This window comes from Sarcophilus harrisii, chromosome 2 (assembly GCF_902635505.1).
Source record: "Sarcophilus harrisii chromosome 2, mSarHar1.11, whole genome shotgun sequence".
In the NCBI taxonomy this organism is placed as follows: Eukaryota; Metazoa; Chordata; class Mammalia; order Dasyuromorphia; family Dasyuridae; genus Sarcophilus; species Sarcophilus harrisii.
In genome coordinates this window covers 115,832,155-115,850,758 of record NC_045427.1, presented here as the reverse complement: position 1 = coordinate 115,850,758, position 18,604 = coordinate 115,832,155, and positions in this window count along the sequence as shown.

The window sequence follows — 18,604 nt, the reverse complement described above, 5'->3', positions numbered from 1 at the left end:
TGAAAACTGTCTGTTTATATCTTTGGACCATTTATTAATTGGGAAATGGTTCTGATTCTTATAAATTTGAATCACTTCCTCATCTATATTAGAACTGAGACCTTTATCAGAGAAACTTGCTACAAAAACTTTCCTCTTCCCAATTCCCTGATTCCCTTCAAATTTTAGCTGCATTCATTTTGTTTATCTAACATCTTTTTAATTTTACAGAATTAAATTTCATTTAAAGAATTAAAGTGTTCATTTTATCTCCTGAGATCCTCTGTATACTGTATTTACTCATGAACTTTTTCTATACACAAAGATCTGAAAGGTAATTTTTTCTTGTTCCTTTAATTCATTTATGCCACCCTTTATGTATATTATGTATCCATGTAGAGCTCATGTTAATATATGTCTGTCTATACCTAGTTTTCTGCCACATTGCTTGCCAATTTTCTCAGCAGTTTTTAACTTTGTGAGTTTTTAGCTTTGAAATCTGTGGTCTTTGGGTCTATGAAATACTATGTTATTGGGCTCTTTTGCTTTTCTTTGTAGGGTACCTTATATACCACTGATCAGTCTGTCCATATTTTAATCAGTACCAAATCATTATTATAGTTAAAAATTTGGTCCATTCTTACTTTTTCTCATTATTTTTCTTAAGATCCTTGATATTTGGTTTTTCAAATGAATTTCATTATTATTTTTCTTCAAGCTCTATACAGCATATATTTTGGTAGATTGATTGGTATATGGCACTGAATAAGTAAATTGTCTAGAGACTTATTAAGGAAGGCAGATGGGAAAATGCTATATATAGCACTTTGAGGTTTATAAGTTACTTGGCTCAAAACAACCCCATGAAGTAGGTTATACAAATATTATTATATCTATTTTATAAATAAGGATACTGAGACTCAAAGAGATATGGCTTGACACTTGTCACACAACAAATGTGGGGACTAGCAAATAAATCTATGTTCCTTAATGCCGAGTCTTTCCCACCACATCACATTGCCTCTCTTGTTTCAACCATCTTCTGAACCAGTTATAATAAGCAGTACAGTGAGCATTTCCTAAATCTCTCCAAAGAGCTTGCTGATTCCTCATTATATAACAAGGGTGGGCAGAGCCACTTTTTGCAAATTACTGTGGTTTCCAGACTGAGAATCTCAGTCTCTTAAAATTGTATAAGATGCATAATAATTCTGCCTGACTGAGTCATCCTTTGCTTTTTCTTCCTTGTAGTAATGAGCACCCACCTGGCTCACAAGCTTCCTTTCCTCTTCATTCTAAACCATCAGTCTCAGTGACATCATTAGTCATGTTTATGGTCCTCCTTGCACATTGGACTCTCATTTTAGTGATTTTTCTAACAGCTACATTACCTATTTCAGCCCTGTCATGGCAGTGTGACACTTTAGACCTCACCTTACTCAGAACTGCTGTATCTCCAGCATCTTGAATTCTGGTATTAGTCTCTTTGATCACCATCCTCCTTCTTCTACTACCTGTCTCCTGTTTACCTCTTTGCTCTCCTTCCATCCTCCCTCCATCTTTCATGTATCGCCTTACGTCACCTCTGTTTTGCCTTCACTTTCTTGCTTTTGTAGTATTGCCCACATAGATATTTCAACAACCCACTTAAAATTTGTAGTATATGATATGAGGTTTCTATTCCTATTTTTGTCATATTGTTATCTAATTATATATATATATATAATTATTGAATAATTTTCTTCTTATGATTTGGATTTTATCAAACACTAGTCTTATACTATAGCCTGGATATTAATTCTTAGTTATTTACTTTGTCTCATCAATCTATTTTTAATTTTTTGTCCAATACCAAGTAAATCTAAGATACCGTTTCATGGTATAATATGAGATTTGGCAGTTCAAGCCCCTATAACTCCTAATTTTTTCATCTAATTCTCCTTGATATTTATCTTACTTTTTTCCTCCATATATACTTTGTAATCACTAGTTCTATAAAGTAGCCTATTGATATTATCATTTATAGTGCAAATCTATAAATTAATTGGTGTAATATTGCCATCTTTGCTTTTTGGCTGATTTTAGCCATGCACATAGTTTATCTCCAATTTTTAAACTTTGCTTTTATAACCTTTAAAATTTGTGTGTGTGTCTGTGTGAGGAGAGAGACAGAGAGACAGAAAGACACCCATTGCCAGAGCTAGCTCAATAATTGGGAGGCTCTGAAGGAACGTGTGGGAAAGAAGAAGTTTTAGGTTGAATACTAAACCAAAGGTCTACAGAGTCACTGGGCTGACCTCATTGCTGTTTGCCTGTGAAATCTGGGCAATATACCAGCACTATGCCAGAAAACTGAATAGCTTCCATTTGAATTGTCTTAGGAAGATTCTGAAGATTACCTAGCAGGATACCAGACACTGAGATCTTTCTTGAACTAAACTGCCAAACATCCCAACTACTGCAGAGAGCACAATTCCATTGGGCTGGCCACATCATTCAAATGCTAAATGTATGCTTGCCAAAAAATATGTATATATATATATATATATATATTATTTTATGGAGAATTCACATAGGACAAGCGCTCACAAAGTGGTCAGACAAAGCAATATAAGGACACTCTTAAGCTTCCCATTACCTGTGGTGTACAAATGCCCAGCACCCAGATATTTAATGCTCCTCAGGCTAGATGGAGTTCCCATTTGCTATGGAAATCAATATATCCTTTTTAATGGATATTCCCTAGGAGCAAATATAATTGTAAAAGGAGCTACATAGAACTGAAATGATAATACATCTTGGTTGAATATAATTTCTATGCTAGTGTTTAATAAGCTTCCTTTTGCCAAGTGTTACATGGTTACAGATATAAAAATGTCTCATTTCATTCTAATAAAAGCCTAAATCATGTCTGACCCAGAATATTTGACATAACTAGCAGGATTTTTCTGGAAGGCTGTGGCTGACCTTATGATTAAAGAGTAGAAAAGATAATACAAAGAATCATTGAATTATTGAATGGCCTGGTTTTGGAAATTGACTCCCTTTGGCCACTGTACTCATTGATATATATTGATTCCTCTCAGGGGGATAAGAGAGTGCATCTACTGATACAATGGATTTTTAGGGAGATTGATAGGAAGAATAAAGATATTGCCGGTCTGCTTTTTCCTAGGTATCACTTATAGTCCTAGAAAAGCTCTATTGCCAGCATAAGGAGAAATAAACTATTCTTGTACATATTTGGGCTTTTTAGATTTTCCTGAAATGAATTCACTACTGAATGTAATCACTAAATCTGCCCTTTAGCCTAAAATTGGGAAGACAGAATTTCATGATCACAACTCAAATATTTAAAGGATTGTCATATATAAGAAAAATCAGATTTATTTTCTCTGTAAACCAGGAGTCACAAATACAACTTGAGTAGAAGCATATTTATACTTGATTTAAAGACAAAATTCCCAACAATTCCACATAACTTCACACACAGAAGTACCATTGCCAGTCCTGAGAACAATGAGACTCTCACTTCTTCCTCTCTCATAAGCAGTTCCTCTCAGGCCTGGATTGGGTTCAATTCTGGCAGGGCATGATCTTTGAGGAGGGAATTTATCTTTTATGACTTTTTAACCCTCACTTAGTAGCACTGGGATGGGAAAAAATGATTCAGATCCTAAGTTTAGCTTAAGCCTTGGGTTTCCCCAAAAGGTCAATTTGCATCATACAGCAGAAATTCATCTTTTTATGCCAAAAAAATGCTTAACAAGAGACTAATTGGTGTGGCAAAACCAATATCTTAAGGCCTCACTTCTTGCAAGCTGTATAGGATAGTTTTTTTCTGAAAATGTATTGAAATCATCCATCACCTTTGAAATGCAACCCCAGACTAAGACTCAAGTAAATTGAAGTAACTTCCTGATAGTCTAAGTACAAAAGCTAATACAAAAGAATCCAAAGTCCCCCCTCCCTTAGGCCTCTGTCCAGTGGATAAACATGGCCAATACAAAGGCCCAGAATTGAATCAATGCTATATCCTTACTGAATATCCTTTTTCCTGCTAATTAATTGAACTTTTTTTTTTTATTAATGGTTAGACAGTCTATGAGAATTTTATTTCATTCCAATTCTGAACGTGAAATACCAGAGTGTCCTGAATTAGGTGTGTAGTCACAGAAGTCACATAAAAAGCAGAATACATTAGAATCCAAATGTGAATAATCAAAATATAAGCTTTTATGTCATGAAGAGGTCAAGGCTGAGTTCATATTGTACATGAAACAAAGGTATATCTTTGATTGCCTAAGGAGCAGAGAAGAGAAAACAACCACTGGCATTCAATACAGGAGCTCCAAATTGTAAAAGGATTAAATTCTAAAAGTTTGTTTGTAAGTCAATCATTGCTTTTTTTTTTTTTTAATAACTTGGGGCATATTTTCTTATAGAAACAATGGAATAGTGGCATTGAAATTCCTATAGTGGTATGTGAATTCCCCAAGAAAAATAAATTCCATAGTTTCTTTTTGTGACAAAAGTGATCATTTGTATACTTCTACTGATTCTTGCAGTACTCTGAGTAGCTAACCTTAGCCAGAAAGAGATGAAATTTGAGCTGGTTTACCCACTTTAGCTGGATTTTGTACCATGCACATGCTACTTTTGTAGTATTTTCAATAATTTGATTTTTTAAAATGTGTTCTCCAAAAATATTCAAGAGTTGTAGCTTCTTTTTTTTTTAATTTATTTTTATTTAATAGCCTTTTATTTACAGGATATATGCATGGGTAACTTTACAGCATTAACAATTGCCAAACCTCTTGTTCCAATTTTTCACCTCCTACCCCCCACTCCCTCCCCCAGATGGCAGGATGACCAGTAGATGTTAAATATATTAAAATATAAATTAGATACACAATAAGTATACATGACCAAACCGTTATTTTGCTGTACAAAAAGAATCAAACTTTGAAATATTGTACAATTAGCTTGTGAAGGAAATCAAAAATGCAGGTGGGCATAAATATAGGGATTGGGAATTCAATGTAATGGTTTTTAGTCATCTCCCAGAGTTCTTTCTCTGGGTGTAGCTGGTTCAGTTCATTACTGCTCCATTGGAAATGATTTGGTTGATCTCATTGCTGAGGATGGCCAGGTCCATCAGAACTGATCATCATATAGTATTGTTGTTGAAGTATATAAAGATCTCCTGGTCCTGCTCATTTCACTCAGCATCAGTTCATGTAATTCTCTCCAGGCCTTTCTGAAATCATCCTGTTGGTCATTTCTTACAGAACAATAATATTCCATAATATTCATATACCACAATTTATTCAGCCATTCTCCAACCGATGGACATCCATTCAGTTTCCAGTTTCTAGCCACTACAAAAAGGGCTGCCACAAACATTCGTGCACATACAGGTCCCTTTCCCTTCTTTATAATCTCTTTGGGATATAAGCCCAGTAGTAACACTGCTGGATCAAAGGGTATGCACAGTTTGATAACTTTTTGAGCATAGTTCCAAACTACTCTCCAGAATGGTTGGATTCGTTCACAAGGAGTTGTAGCTTCTATAAAATATAATCCAATCGACTTTTAGAGATATTTCAATAGGTTTTAATTCTGGGCAGTCAAGTATTTCAGGGAACATACAAACCCACAATGAAATGAAGTTGGTTGCACTGAAGTACAAATGGAAGCTGGGGTCAGGAAGAGTCATATATAACTGAACAACACCACCACAATGGGAAGCATTGTTATAAGTAAAAAATGTCACCAAAAACCGATGAACCATTGCTGGGAAATGGCCTTAGTAATCCTCAGAAAATAAGCTAAGACCTTGAAAGGGAGCTGCCAACTGAAAGACTCATGTTGACCTTTATAGCAATAAGCTATACTTCTAAAAAATTGAGTGCTCTCTCAAAAAGCTTTTATTTATGTATGTTATTTCTATTTAAATAGACCATAATTGACATTAAAATATCTTCATATGGTGATAAAAATAATTTTGATTTCATGGATCCTCTGAAAGGCTTTCAGGGATCTCTAAAGGCCATCAGACCACATTATGCTCTACAATATAACATAGATTTCTTGAAGTTGGAAGAACAGTGTTGGTTTTTTTAAGTTAAAAAAAGTTATTATCTCTTCTTTCATAGAAAAATGTTTGTCATAGGCAAAGTAATACAGATGGGAGTACAAAGGAAAAGGTAATTGCTAGTAATTAAAACAACTTTTTCACATAGAGGTATATCAAGACTGTTGCCAGAAACAGATGAAGATATCTTCACTAAACCATAAAACAGCCACCAAAAATGTTTTGATGATTTATTTTTAACTTCTAATGAAGCTGGAAGACATGTTTGTGCAAAGGAAATCTGACCCTGCTAAAACACTTGATTTGCAGGAAATTTTTCCAGAATTTCAGACATTCCTAAATGAAGATGGAAATTGTGACATGACTATACCACATATCATGAAAAGTTAAGAAACAGATCCAAGAGCAGGAAATAAACACACTTGGGTAACCTGGAAACTTCCTAGATTTAGATTCCCCTAAAAAGCTAGAATCAAGGCTAGACTTGAAAAAAAAAAAAGAACTTTTTCTAAAATATACCTAATATTCAACATGATAAAAATGTGGTCTTATAATAAAATCAGTCAGTCAATAAATACTCATTATTTGACAAGTATCAAAGAGAGGAAGTGGTTTCCCTGGGATTGCAAGACCAGTGTGCATTATAGCCTGAGCTTGAACCCCAGGTCTTATAACTAGAATTCAGCTTTCTACCCTTGACTCCATATTGTTCTTTTCCTAGAGGCTAGATGATGGATTTTTAAAGGGTTTGGGAGTTGGCCATTTATACTATTGTTTCTATAAGAAGATGTGTTTTGAGTCTTCCTTCAACTTCTATCCTACAGATAGGTATAGGAAATTCACCTCTATTCTGTCATGGTCCTGGCTACAACATCACCTCCATGGTTGAAGGTGAAACTTGACTCTTCATTCTCCTTCAGACACTATCCCACAGCTACTAATCCAGCGATGTGTGCAAGGGAGCATTTCAGTGGCAGCCAGAGGAGAGAGAGGATAATGGAGGGGGGTGAGGGGGAAGGTCCAATCCATCCTCAAGCATTTATTAAGCATCCACTAAGTGTCAGGAGACAAGGATAGTAAGACAATGACTTCCATATTCCAAATCTGGAGTTAGCTTCCCTTTAAGGTAGAGAGTTTCTATCACCTATGATATACCAGCAGAAGTTGAAGGTTTCCTTGCCAGCCTCCTTGTAGGAGGGGCTCTGGCTCAGGAGTAGGTGGACCAGGTGACCCCTGAGGAAGCTTTTTATAGCTTCCAGCTTTGAGATTTAAGTAAGACATGGTCTGGATGCCTACTTGTGCTTTACAGAGATAGATTATCATAGAATGTGGAACACAGAGTGTGTTCCACCATAAAGATGCTTGGATGATCGTGAAAACCAGAGAGCTTCTCATCTACTGTACTGAAGCATCTCTTGTTAAAAAGTGTTATTTGTGAACAGGAAAGAAGCAACCTTCCCATAAAGCACTTGTCAAACTGCTTTCATATATATTATTTCATTTTGTCCTATAGTGGTAAGTCAGGTCAGGTATTTTCATGGTTCTTTTACGGATGAAGAGAATGACCTAAAGACAAAATGAGATAAGAGAGCTAAAGGTTTAGCTGGGATAAATATGAGAGATACCATTTTTCTACTAGGGGTATTGATGCCATTTGAATGAATTCACCATGCTGCCACTAGAGGGAGATTAGAATGGCAACATCAGGCATGATGAACTCACTAACTCTTCATAATCATTCTGGCTAAACTGAGGCTGGTTCCATTTGCTCTTTGCCCTTCCTCTCCTCTATGTATACTCCTTCATGTATTCACAAATGGATTCAGCAGACCATCCTGGGGTCTACCCAACAGGCAGAATTGCAATGGCCCAGTGCCACCTTGGGTTGGGAAGAATTATTGGAAGTACTCACAAGGGTTGCTCTGATTGATGGGATAGCTCCTTCCATATCATTTTAACAGTCATATAGACATGGAAATACAGTTAAATTAAAGTTCTAATGTACTGTTTGAATCAAATAACTAGAAGCATCATGGCCTGGTGAATAGAATTGACTTGGAGTTGGGCAAATGTGGGTACAAATTCTGACTCATGCAGTTTGTACACTATGTGTGACCCTAAGTAAATTTTGTTGATCTCCTCTGAGCTTCAATTTCCTCATCTGGAAAGTGGAGCTATTAATACTTGCAGTCCAGGGTTGTTAGGATATTCTGATGAAATAATGCATGCAAAGTGATCTACAAACTTTAAATGCTAAATAAATGTTAATTATTATTGTCAACATGTATACAAAAATCTTCAATAACTCTCTCATTGCTTATTAAGGTAGGATAGTAGGAACTTAGATTTAAAGCAATGAGGCATTTTATAAACTATTTTATTTTCTCTCAACTGAAACTCAGAGAAGTTTATTACTTGTTCCACCCCACCCCCAACTCCTAGCCTAGAATCATCTTGGAGATATAGATAAAGAGACATGTATAGACAGATAGACATATTTATGTATATATTTATACATATATATGTAAATGTTATACACACAAACACACACCTACACATACAATATAAGTATGTATTAACTTCCCTCACTAGACTGTAAGTTCTTCTGGAGTAGGGACTTTTTTCACTTTTATTTTATTTTATTTTTGTAGTATCTGGTATGTAGTTGGCATTTAATAAATGTTTACTATTAATTTATTGTTAAATGACTTGTCTAAGTTCACATTAGAAATAGAATTTGAACCTGGGTCATTTTGAAGAGGGGACCCTGAAACTCTGAAAATCCTTTAAGGAGAAAATCTTCAATTCTGCCTCAATGAAGGACCCCACTCCAAGGACATACAGTTTCATCTTTGTTATCTGGATGGGGCCAGCTCAGTCCTGGGACCCCACCAGTGAGGGTCCCACCAGACTCTTCAATTTGATTTTGGTCTTTCAAAATCTGGCTCCTTTGTAACTTTATCTCAAATTACTTTCCTTCATTTTTTTCTATTTTTCATGGTCCTACATGCTTTGTTCCTTTGCATCACATACATTTCCATACTGGAAATAGTCTCTCTCACCTCAACTGCTGACTTTTTTGCCTTGTTTCAAGACACAACTTAGATGACGCTTCACCAAGGAAGACTTCTGTAAATCCACCTTCTCCCAAAGCAGGGCTTTTTTCTCCCTTCAGATTTCTCTAAGTCTATATAGTGTGGAACCTTCCTTCACATATCTTGGACTGTACTTGCATGATATTTTCAGCTAGATGGCACTGTGGATTGAATCCTGAAGGCCTAGATTTAGAAGGACCTGAGTTCAAATCTATGATGGCAGAGTCAAGATTTCAAGATTTCAACTCAGGTCTTTTAACTCTCAATTCAGTCCACTTTCCCCTGGTCTCTAATAGTCTCTCATAGACCCAACAAAGGCCAGAACATTATTATTATTATTTTTTTTACTATTCTTAAAATAAATCTTTAGTTTATTGGGAATTTTTATTTTTATTTTTTTATTTTTTTTATTAGTAACTACCCAGAAACTGACAACAAATAAGAATAACAAAGCCAAAAAATTGTAAAGGACCAGGTGATTGGAAATGAATTGAAATTGAAATTGAGAGACAATTTCACAACAAAAATTGTCTCTGGTATTCAGTGAAATGTAAAGGGAGAAACAGAACCAAGAAAACAATTTTTTCACTAACAACAATATTATAAAGAAAAACAACTTTGAGAGATTTAGAATTCTGATAGATTCATTAACCAACCTTTGTTACTGAAGATCAATAAGGAAGCATACTTCCCACCTCCTGCCAGAATAGTGATGGATTCAAGACACAGAAAAAGACAAATTTTCAGAAAAAGCTGGTGTGGAAATATGTTACACTTGAGTATGCACATTTGTTACAAAGGTTTTCTTTCTCTTTCTGTTTTGTTTTTTTCCCAATTTGGGGGTGGATGGGAGGGAGAAGAAAACTTCCAACAGAGTATCCGAATTTCAAAACAAAAACAAAAATGAGAGCGTTATTGAAACATTTTTAAATAAACAGAAGCAAGAAAAATGCCAGAAAGAATCAAGGACAACTTCAAAAGTTACATGTTGAATTTATTATTTTAAAAGCAAACTGATATAATAGAAATTTATAGTTTGATTTACAATATTTTTTTTCTATTCTACTGGTTCTATGGAAATGTTCCTTAATAGTTTTGTGTTTGGTTTAAAATGAAAAATAAACTTATTTAAAAAAAACAATAAAGGTAAAAGCAGTGAGGTAGGCCTACTCTTTCATCACTACTACAATACTCTCTTCTAGAGTAATAACCTAGCCCAACTCCTACTTTAATTATTTTCTTGTCTTTCCTGGATACCTCCTATGTCTATTAAAGGAGTTTCCTTTTTCACCTCTCCCTCACTTTCCTTTTGTGGGTAAAACCCAGAAGATGCAAATAGCTGCTAATTAGTTCTGTGACCATCAAGAAAGATACTTCTTCCCTAGGACCAGTTTTCTCCTCTGTAAAAAAAAAAAATGGGGGGGATTATAAGGAGTTTATTGGTAGGAAGAAAAAAATTCAATATTCTGAATGATAACATTATTTGTGATGACAAAAGAAGGAGAAGAAATATGAACCCAGTGACTAGTAAACAGTTGAACAAATTTCTATATATGAATGGGAGAGAATTCTGAGTCAGAAGTTGGGATTCAAATTTCCACTCTGCTACTTACTTATGGTTTTGGGCAAGTCACAATGTTTCGGGCACTCAGTTCTCTTAAATGTAAAATGTGGGGGAGGAAGAAGACCCTCCCAATTCTAAATCTCTGTATTTTGGATCCTATGAACATGAATATGAAGAGAGTAGAGAAATATGAGATGATTTGTATGAACTGACACAGAATCAAGAAAATAGAGCCAACATATTCACAATATCTATGTCAATGTAAATAAAATCAGCATGGAGAAGCAACAAAACTGATCAAATATAATCGAAATTGAAGGACACATCACTTCTTTTGCTTAACAATTGACAACTACTTTTCAGGGAATGTTCTGTGTAAGAAGGGTTTCTTGGGTAATTACTGTGAAATGTTGATTACATTAAAATAAAATGCATCAATAGTTTAATAAAATTAAAGAATTGTATCCAATAAGCTCTTAAATATAGATTTCTTGTAGAGAAATCTAAGAGCTACTTAAAGATGAAGTAAATTTTGATAAACCTAGGAGAAAACCTGAGGTGGGGACAAAACAAGTCATAAAGATAATTATTGAAAAAACTCCTACATGAAAATGGTTCATCTTAACAAGGACCAAGAACCAATTGAAACATGGGTTTCAGTTCAATCATCTTAGGATTCAAGATGTTTTCAGTATAAGTGCCCCTACACCAAAACTTATCCCACTTCCTCTATAATTTAATAAATGATCTTGGAAAGTTTCTGTGCCACATTTCTCAAATATATAGAAAACTGAGTTAGATTTATAAGAATACAAATATAAGATTTATAAGAATACAATATAAGAATACAAGAATACATTGCCTTACCAATAAATGATCAAAAGTTTAAACAGGCAATTTTCTTTTGTTTTTGTTTTTAATTTTCTTTATTGAAGCTTTTTATTTTCAAAACATATGCAATGATAATTTTTCAGCATTGACCCTTGCAAAACCTTCAATTTTTCCTCCTCTTCCCCCCACCCCTTTCCCTAGATAGCAAGTAATCCAATATATGTTAAACATGGTAAAATATATATGTAAATCTAATATTGGCATACATATTTATACGATTATCTTGTTGCACAAGAAAAATAAGATCAAAAAGGAAAAAATGAAAAAGAAAATAAAATTCAAGCAAACAACAACAAAAGAAATTAAAATGCTATGTTGTGATCCACATTCAGTTTCCATAGTCCTCTCTCTGGATATAGATGGCGCTCATAATCACAAGATCTGGCCTGAATCATCTCATTGCTGAGAAGAGCTACATCTATCAGAATTGATCATTGTATAATCTTTCCGTGTTCAATGATCTCCTGGTTCTGCTCATTTCACTTAGCATCAGTTCATGTAGGTCTCTCCAGGCCTCTCTGAAATCATTCTGCTGATCGTTTCTTATAGACAATAATATTCCATAACATTCATATACCATAATTTATTCAGCCATTCTCCAACTGATGGGGATCCCTCAATTTCCAGTTTCTTCCCACTACAAAGAGGGATGCCACAAACATTCTTGTACATGTGGGTCCCTTTCCTCCTTTAAGATATCTTTGGGATATAAGCCCAGTAGAAACACTGCTGAGTCAAAGGATATGCACAGTTTGATAATACTTTGAGAATAGTTCCAAATTGCTCTCCAGAATGGTTGGATCAGTTCACTATTCTACCAACAAAATATTAGTGTCCCAGTTTTCTCACATCCCCTCTAACATTCATCATTATCTTTTTCTGTCATCTTAGCCAATCTGACAGGTGTGTAGTGATAAATCAGAGTTGTCTTAATTTGAATTTCTCTTATCAATAGTGATTTTGATTTTCATATGACTAGAAATAGTTTTAATTTCTTCATTTGAAAATTGTCAAACAGGTAGTTTTCAAACAGGAACCAAAGTTATCTGTAACTATATGAAAAATGCTCTATATCACTATTGATTAGAGAAATGGAAATTAAAACAACTCTAAGATTATCAAAATGACTAATGTAACAGAAAAGGAAAATGATAAACATAGGAAAACCAGAATGCTAATGTACTATTGATGATATTGTGAACAAATTCAACACTTCTGGAGAGCAATTTTGAACTATGTCCAAAGAAGTATAAAACTCTACATACTTTTTGATCCAGCAATATTAATACTAGGTCTGATTCCTAAACAGATTAAAAAAAGGAGGAAAGAACCTATTTGTACAAAAATATTTATAGCAGCTCTTTTTGTGGTGGTCAAGCACTGGAAAACAAGGGGATGCCCATCAATTGGAGAATAAATAACTTTGTGGTTTATTATTGTAAAGAATATTATTGTGCTATAAGAAATGACTAGCAAGATGATTTCAGAGAAACCTGTAAAACTTACATGAACTGATAGAGAATGAAGTGAATAGGACGGGTATACCCAGTTATACCCAACATTGTATGACGAAGAATTATGAATGACTTATTTATTCTCAGCAGTAAAATAATTCAAGACAAGGAAAAAGGACTCGATGAAAAATTCTATCCTCCTCTAGAGAAAGAACTGATGGTGTCTGAATACAGACCCAAGCATGCTATTTTTCACTTTTTCCTTTTTTATTCAAGTTTTCATCCACAAAATGACTGATATGGAAATGTTTTACATGATGTTACATGTAGCCATGTACCTTTATCGGATTGTTTACTGTCTCAGGGAAGGGAAAGGAGGAAGAAGGGATAAAATTTAGAACTCAAAACATTTTTAAAAGAATGTTAACAATTGTTTTTACATTAGAGGAAAATATTATTTTTTAAAAATTTCTGTGGTCAAAAAGTTCATTTCCCTTTGGACAATATGGTAATATCACCTAAATCCTAGTTAGTTTAACCTTGGGCACACACAAAGCATTTTGTTATCACAAATAGTGATACAGTGCACCATGGAAACTGGACTAAAACTTTTCTAAATTTCTAAGACTTGCCAGAGTTTGTGGTCTGAGAGGAAAGCCTTCAAGAACTCAGGGTCACCTAGATGTATTACAATGAAGGATCACATGAGTACTTTAGGGGAAGGGAATTAGCTGGAGAGGATTAGCTCAAATTAGCATTCACCTGGCATATAAAATGTAATGGGATTGGTATATTTTATCTGTGATCTGAATGCTGCTAACATAACTTCACAATTGAGAAAGCAATGAGAAAAAATGATAGCTTTTAAACTAAAAAATATACTGCTTTTATATTATTTTAAGACAAAAGGACACTCATCTCTGAACAGAAATAATAATACCATATCATATTTCTTAAGGTATTTTATAAACATTACTTCAACTTTTTGAAAAATGGTAGGGTATGAGATTAAAAGTGAACTACTTTTCTTTTGGTTACTTTCCATTCTTTTATAATTGTTTTTTAGTATTATATGTAATCTTTCGATCATAGGTCCAAAGTGAATTTATTCTGAAATGTTGATATATTAATCTAAATCAATGACTATTTCTTTCAAAATTGCTAAAAATCTAGATCTAATGGCCTTTTCTCAATTCTCATTCTACTTAAATTGTTTCCAGTCTTTGACCCTCTTATTTCCAGTTTATCTTATATATAATTTATTTATACATAGTCATTTGCACCATGTTCTCCTCATTTGAGTTTTTAGACAGAAGGAACTTTCCTTCCTTCCTTCCTTCCTTCCTTCCTTCCTTCCTTCCTTCCTTCCTTCCTTCCTTCCTTCCTTCCTGTAGTGTCCTTCTGGAAGTTCCTGTTCGGGCACAAAAATGTAGTGTCCATATTAGCTCTCTGGAGGATCTTCGAACCAGTCTTGATCTTAGAAGGCAGGAGAGCCAGGAGCATGGTCAAAGATGGAGTTAATAAGTGTCCTTATTTCCAGTCCTCTCAACCCTTAAATACCTCAGTATGATTACATCATTACAGCCTACTAAGCATGTGCCAACTATAGAATCATTATATGGTCACATCACACTAAGCAAGTACTACCTATAAACACCCTGCTATTGGTATGTAAATGCCTCTTACCATATGTATCCCTTGCTTCAAATAGAACACAAGTTGTCATACCCCTCTTGACTTCTCAAAAAGGGTAAGACAACAAAGGGATGTGGGGGAGCCAAATAAGACATCATCAGCTGGTTCCCTCTGGGCTGAAGGGTCTTATACCTTACCCAGAGTTCCCCCACTCTCTTTGGCCCTCTGTGCTTTCCTTCCTTCCTTTCTTCCTTCCTTTTTTCCTTCCTTCCTTCCTTCCCTCCCTCCCTCCTTTCCTTCAATCCCTCCCTTCCTTCAATCCCTCCCTTTCTTCTTCCTCTTTCTTTCTTTTTTTTCTTTCTTTCTTTCTTTTCTTTCTTTTTCTTTCCTTCCTTTCTTTTTCCTTCCTTCCTTCCTTCCTTTCTTCCTTCCTTCCTTCCTTCCTTCCTTCCTTCCTTCCTTCCTTCCTTCCTTCCTTCCTTCCTTCCTTCCTTCCTTCCTTCCCTTTCCTTTCTTTCTTTTCTTTTTTTAGTGTCCATAGCATTTAGCATAATGCCTATCTTAGAATAAGTGCTAAATAAATGCTTATTGATTGACATGCCCAAAAGGGAACTGACCAAGTCTCTGCCAGGCAGAAACCAGAGAATTCATATTGTATATGTTCTAAACCCTGGTTCCTGTTCTACATGCACACATACACACACACATATGTATACAAAAATGAGCAATCTATACCTTGAGTGCTTTGCCCTATATTACCTTGCTAATCTTTAATCATTAGGATAAGAAATAACTGTGTAATTTATAGTAAGAACATAGTCAAAGACAAAAAAAAAAAATCTGTCTATAACCAAGCTATGAATGTAGTCCCTGGGAAATTCCTGTATTAATTAAACTTAGATGTGTAACTAAATCATTATAAAGTGTGTATCTTAAGTATGTGACCATAATAATCATACCTATATATTAATCTTTATATTAAAATGTGGGTATTTACCCTGAGTTTCTGATGGGAAAACTCCCTGTTTTGTGTTTTGTTTTGTTTTTTCTTTTTTTTTTGCAACAGCCTGCTTGAATAAAAGAGAACTGATTTGTGTAATAGTAAGCCTTTTTCCCCCTACCATATGTGAATCAAGAAAACTATAAATAATTGTGATTTTGTGCTTAGGGTCTCAGACTGTACTAGGTGAACTGTAGACCCCATCTTAGTTTCTTTTAATAAAATGTTGGTTTCTTTGTCCAGAAAGGATTCCCAGTTTCTTTTTTCTGTACACATACATATATGCACATGTCTAACAATTGAAGAATGATTAAATAAATTATTGTATATGAATGCAATGGAATAATGTGCTTTAGGAAATAATTAATATGAAGAAACCAGAGAAGTATGAGGAGACTTGTATGAAGTTAGCCAAATTAAAAAACCATGAAAACAAATATACCAAATGATTGTAACAAATAAAGTCAACATAAAGAAGAAAGGAAAAGGTACCAAAGGAATGGAGAAAAAATTGATAATAAGAATGGTTAAATGTATATATCATTCTAAGGTTTGCAAAGCTCTTTGCATATGCTAACTCATTTAATGTTCACAACAACCCTGGGAGGTAGGGGCTATTATTATTATCCCCATTCCTCATTCCAGATGAAGAAAGCTAGGTAATAAAGAGGATAAAGTGTTTTTGCCCAAGGTCACACTGCTAGTAAGTGTCTGGGGCAGGGTTCACCTCAGGTCTTCTACATTCTATGGCACATTGGACCACTTAGCTGCCAAGGTGACCAAGAGAACATCAATAAATACTGATCCATGTGACTACTATTGAAAGTCTTCAAAAGAATTATTTCTCAAGAATAGAAGGCATTCTAGAAGAGTATATTAGTAGGAAACAAGTAGGCTTTTGCACCTTATATTTGATAATGGACCATATCTTAAGCATTTCACAATTTGTTGAAATATATTTGATATCTGAATGACACCTGACTTCAGTTTTCTCACCTAAGAGATGGAGGGGCAGCTGAGTGATACCGGGGACAAAGCACTGGCCTTAGAATCAGGAGGACCTGATTCAAATCTAGCCTCAAAGATTTGATGCTTACTAGCAAGCAGTGTGACCTTGGGCAAGTCACTTAATCACAATTGCCTCACAGGAATAAATAAATAAACAAATGGAGTTCAAATAGATAGTCTCTAGTCAAGTAAAAAGCATTGTTTTAGATTTACTATGTGGATTACAAAAATAAAAAAAGAAATTGATTTGGTCACGTAAAGCACTGTCATATTATTCTTTTACAACAAATTCAAAATATCAATTACAACAAAATCAAAATCAAATATCTGCTCTCAAATTCCTTGGAAGATATAACATTCAAAATAGTCCTTTTCACATCACTCTCTGACAATAAATAGTTGAGTTATGTTTGACTTTTTACAATCTTGTTTTTTTTGTTTTTTTGGCAGAGATGTTGGAGTGATTTGCCATTTCCTTCTATAGCTCATTTTACAGATGAGGAAATTGAAGCAAATAGGGTTAAGTGACTTGCCCAGGGTCCCACAGCTAGGAAATATCTTAAACTAGATTTGAACTCAGGTATTCCTTAATTCGAGAAGTGCTTTAGCCACTACACCACCTAGATGCCCTTAGGCAGTTAGGTTAAGCGATAGGCATAAAATCCAGAGCTATGTGCTCACTAAAGATTTTCATCACAGTGATGAAGATCTAGCAAGAAAGTTTCCTTCTCTGTAAAAATATTCAAAAATATTTTGAAATCATAAAGAACTATCTTGACTCTATTATTTCCTACCTCTGTAACAATAGGGAAATCCGTGAATCTCTTTGGGCTTCAATTTTCTTATATAAAAAATGAGGGCGTTAGAGTGGGTGGTCTCTACTCAATCAACAATCATTGTTGTAAATGACTAATATGGAAATGTGTTTTATATCACTGCACATATATGATATATCAAATTGTTCATTCTCTTAAAGAGAGGAGGGAGGGAGAAAATATGCAATTCAAAATTTTATTTAAAATGAATGCCAAAGCCCTTTTTGTAGTGGCTAAAAACTGGAAACTGAATGGATGTCCATCAGTTGGAGAATGGCTGAATAAATTGTGGTATATGAATATTATGGAATATTACTGTTCTGTAAGAAATGACCAACAGGATGATTTCAGAAAGGCCTGGAGAGACTTACACGAACTGATGCTGAGTGAAATGAGCAGGACCAGGAGATCATTATATACTTCAACAACAATACTATATGATGACCAGTTCTGATGGACCAGGCCATCCTCAGCAACGAGATCAACCAAATCATTTCTAATGGAGCAGTAATGAACTGAACCAGCTATGCCCAGAAAAAGAACTCTGGGAGATGACTAAAAACCATTACATTGAATTCCCAATCCCTATATTTATGCACACCTGCATTTTTGATTTCCTTCACAAGCTAATTGTACAATATTTCAGAGTCTGATTCTTTTTGTACAGCAAAATAACGGTTTGGTCATGTATACTTATTGTGTATCTAATTTATATTTTAATATATTTAACATCTACTGATCATCTTGCCATCTAGGGGAGGGGGTGGGGGGGTAAGAGGTAAAAAATTGGAACAAGAGGTTTGGCAATTGTTAATGCTGTAAAGTTACCCATGCATATATCCTGTAAATAAAAGGCTATTAAATAAAATAAAATAAAATAAAATGAATGCCAAAATTTTTTCTGACATGTAATCAGAAAAATAAAAAAGAAAAGAAAAGTGTTGTATGTTATGTTATATATTGTAAATATAATATATACAATATTAGATAATATTTGTGTTTATAGATACATATATACAAACATATAGACATAAAAATATAAATACTTGATATTTTAGAGGGAAAT